General features: G+C 38.3%; 1 pseudogene; it reads left to right on the plus strand.

The window, feature by feature from the left end:
- Positions 1 to 985: 985 nt before the first annotated feature.
- LOC102952686 lies at positions 986 to 2,613 on the plus strand (annotated as a pseudogene).
- Positions 2,614 to 4,586: the final 1,973 nt, after the last annotated feature.

The following is a 4,586-nucleotide window of genomic DNA, read 5'->3' on the forward strand; positions in this document are numbered from 1 at the left end:
TTTTTCCGTTCATCACATTGAAGATCTCCTGCCATTCCTTTCTGGCCTTCCAAGTTTCAGTAGAGAGATTGGTCACAAGCCTTATAGGTCTCCCTTTATATGTTAGAGCACGTTTATCTCTAGCTGCTTTCAGAATTTTCTCTTTATCCTTGTATTTTGCCAGTTTCACTATGATATGTCGTGCAGAGGATCGATTCAAGTGACGTCTGAAGGGAGTTCTCTGTGTCTCTTGGATTTCAATGCCTTTTTCCTTCCCCAGATCAGGGAAGTTCTCAGCTATTATTTCTTCAAGTACACCTTCAGCACCTTTCCCTCTCTCTTCCTCCTCTGGAATACCAATTATGTGTAGATTATTTCTCTTTAGTGCATCACTTAGTTCTCTAATTTTCCCCTCATACTCCTGGATTTTTTCATCTCTCTTTTTCTCAGCTTCTTCTTTTTCCATAATTTTATCTTCTAGTTCACCTATTCTCTCCTCTGCCTCTTCAATCCGAGCCATAGTTGTCTCCATTTTATTTTGCAGCTCATTGATAGCATTTTTTAGCTCCTCCTGGCTGTTCCTTAGTCCCTTGATCCCTTAGCAAGAGATTCTCTGCTGTCCTTTATACTGTTTTCAAGCCCAGCGATTAATTTTATGACTATTATTCTAAATTCACTTTCTGTTATATTGTTTAAATCGTTTTTGATCAGTTTGTTAGCTGTTGTTATTTCCTGGACGTTTTTTTGAGGGGAATTCTTCTGTTTTGTCATTCTGGATAATCCCTGGAGTGGTGCAGAACCGCGGGGGCAGTGCTATCACCTTAAACACACTACGTAATTCTTTCTTTCTGAGCTAGTCAAGAGACGTAATAGTTATGATCAACAATATAATTATAAAAGTATTACAAAGTTTTAACCATGTATATTATAATAGGCACCTCAGATATCTTATGTAATTTAATACTCACAACAAATTGTCAGAGTTATTTCTTTCCCACATCTTACCATGAACCAACCTCGGCTCCGAAAGTCACATGCAAAGGTAAATGGCATAGTGCTGACTGTATATGGTGCGTTATTTTAAAATAAGGCCAGCTTCATTTTTAAATGATTTTATTTCAGAATATCCATTAATAATGAGATTTATATCTAAATTTAAAATTATGGGGGCTACTGGGTGGCTCAGTCGGCTAAGCATCCGACTTTGGCTCAGGTCATGATCTCGCAGTTCGTGGGTTCGAGCCCTGCATCAGGCTCTGTGCTGACAGCTCAGAGCCTGGAGCCTTCTTCGGATTCTGTGTCTCCCTCTCTCTCTGCCTCCCACCCCTACTTGCTCGCTCGCTCTCTCTCTCTCTCAAAAATAAAAAAATAAACATTTAAAAAATTTAAAAACAATACATTTAAAAAATTAAAAATTAAATTTAGAATTATGCTGTCCCTATTATTTTATTAGAGACCTGACACTTCACAGCACAATTCTTAGGGTCATTGATAACTTTGCCCCTGCTACTGCATGGCCCTACAAAGTACTGACTCTCTCAGTGCTTCAGTTTCAGCATCAATAAAGGCAAAATTGTATCCATACCTTTCCTGATGTCCAGAGCTACATGAAAAATCAAAATTTTATAGGTTAAAGTGATGTTTAAACTAAATTATAAATTTAAATTTCCTGAAGTCATATACTTATCTGAACTCTGCAAGTGACATGGGCACTTAGAGATGGGAAATTACTCAGCTGTGACTGAGTTCTTTCTGGCGGGACTTTCCCAATTCCAAGAGGTCCAGCTTTCTTTGTTCATGTTCTGCCTCATGATACCTGATAATCCCCCTGGAAAACAGTCTCCTGATTATCATCAACACCCTAGATTCTTGCCTCCACACCCCCATGTACTTCTTCCTTGGGAACCTCTCATTCTTGGACATTTGTCATACATCATCATCCATTCCTCTGATGTTCACATTAAGGTCTGAGAGAAAAATCCATCTCTTTTATTGACTGTGCTCTGCAGATGGCTGTCTTCCTTGGGTTGGGCTGCACTGAGTGTATCCTCCTGGCTGTGATGGACTATGATTGGTATGTGGCCAATGGCAAGCCACTGAGGTACCCCACCATCATGAATAGAGGGCTTTATGTGCACATGGCTGCTTGGTCTTAGATCACAGTGCAAACAGTCCTAACAATGGTGTTGCCTTTCTGTGGGAATAATGTCATCGACCATCTTACCTGTGAGTTACTGGCCCTTCTTAAACTCATATGTTCAGATGTCTCCATCAATGTGCTTATCATAACAGTGGCAAGTATTGTTTTCTTAGTGACTTCCCTACTGTTAATTTTTATTTCTTGTGTTTTTATACTCTTTCATCCTGAGACTTAACTCTACTGAAGGGAGAAAGAAAGCCTTTTCAACCTGTTCAGCCCACCTTGCTGTAGTAGTTTTACTCTATGATTCAGCCCTCTTTATGTACATGAAGCCCAAGTCAAAGGACATGAAGTTTGATGAGATCACTGGGTGTTGAACTCCATCATCTACAGCCTGAGGAATAAGAAGGTGAAAGAGGCTATGAAGAAAGTCTTGAGTAGACACTTACACTCATGGAAAATATGAAAGTGCTTAGGACATGTAGTATCTACATTTGGGGAAAAGATGTATTTTTGGTAGTCACAGATGAAGTTGCAGAACTCAGTATGATGAGAGCATTGTGTTTGCAAAGCCAAATGTGGAACTCTCATTTATACAATAGAAAATTTCCATGAAAACCTTTTCATATAATATCTTTGTAGCAGTCCTTCTAGTTATATGGAACTATGCCTCTTGGTCCCACAGAGGTCATGATGGATGCTGTTCGTGATGAATATCTCTCTGTCTCTATGTGTCTGTCTGTCTCTCTCTCTCTCTCTCTCTCTCTCTTGTCTTCCCTTTCCACCCCTCTTTTCTCCTTGTTCCTTCTTTTATCTTTCTCTTCTTTGCTCTCTTCTTTATCTTCTTTGTCTCCTCAAGGTACATATGTATATATTATTTTGCTCTGTCCAGCATCCTTTCATCTAATAAAAGAACACATCTTTTTATTTTAAGAAATCCACTCTCTCCCACTCTCAGTCCATAGTTGGCTGAGGCTGGCCACATTCCCTGAATCAAATGATAAGCATGAAACACAGATTGGGCCAATGAAAAATGAACATCTCCTGCTCACAGTGATTCATTCAGGGTAGCTATATGACCTAAGCCATGCTAATCATATTTAATTGCCAAAATGGTGCCTGAGTGTCAGAGAAAAGTCACTCTTTTTTTCAAAGGATTTCTAACAGGTAGAACATGTATCTGGATCTTCTCCCGGCCATTTCTGTCAATATATGGGGAGAGCCCGACTGAAAATGAAATCACCAAAGAGGAAAGTAGAGCTGAGGGAAGGAATTAGGGTGGTTTGATGTCATTATTAACTCCTGGTTCAAGGTGGGCCTAAAAACATTCATGCTTGGGCTTTTCAGTTATGTGAGACAATAAACTTCCTTTAAAATAAACTGAATTAATTTCCACTGCTTATAACCATATAAATCCTTATTAATGCATTCTCTTATGTACCTCATCTTCTCTCTCTCCCTCACTAGCTCCTACTTCTAACTTTTCCTCTGTATATCCCTTTTATCTAATTCTTTCTAATACTGTTTATATCTTTCCCTCCTCCTGTCATTTTGTGATTCTCTATTTCCATCTCTTTCTCACTCTTGTTCTTTCATCCTCCATCTCAAAAACTTGTTATTTTTAAGAATCACTGATGGTCCCAAAGTCTCCAGCATTCAGGATTCACCTCTTCCTTTAGTGCCAAATCACAATAATATAACCTTTATTTTGCATGAATGCACACAATGTATCCCCCTTGCAAATATTGCTAAGGACTTCTTATATTTTCCTAGTTCTTAGTAATTTTTTCTCCGGATTGCTCTATTGTGCTTCTCTATCACTTTTCTGATTATCTTATAATTATTTCTCATTGTATTTAAGCTCTCCACAGCCCATTTCACACCCCGAAGAGTATATACAAAACACACACACATTTAAGAGGTTGTCATGTTAAACAGACTGCTTAGCTTAAGAATAAGATAAAGTGATGCGGGGGGGGGGGCGCACAGGGAATATTAATTTTGAATTATTACTGCTCCTAGTATCTCTTAAATATACTTCCTCACAAGGCCTCTTAAAGCCATTTCCCTGTTTAGCTCCTAGCTAGTCATCTTCTGCTGAGTCCTATTTATTTCCTTCCTCTACGAGCATTATGCTTAACCCTATAAAAATACATGAGTAGACAACTAAAAGCAGTCCTCATTGTTGTCCTTCTCAAAAGAGTGTCTATCCCCAAAATAGATGACAAATTCTACTCTTATAACTATATAAAAGAAGTTCAGGCCATTTTAAAAATTATGTGTCCTCACTACCACACCAATGATTTAGAAATACTGGAGCCCAGCACTTTGTCAAATGTATGTCATTCACTTCAAGAATAGCAAACATGTAATAATAAAAAGATACTTAAATCATCTTTACCCATCTAATGAAATGAAGGATTTCATGGTGGAAAAAAAATTGCTTCAGAAGTTTGCCTCAAACACA

The sequence above is a fragment of the Panthera tigris genome, chromosome D4 (assembly GCF_018350195.1).
Source record: "Panthera tigris isolate Pti1 chromosome D4, P.tigris_Pti1_mat1.1, whole genome shotgun sequence".
NCBI lineage: Eukaryota > Metazoa > Chordata > Mammalia > Carnivora > Felidae > Panthera > Panthera tigris.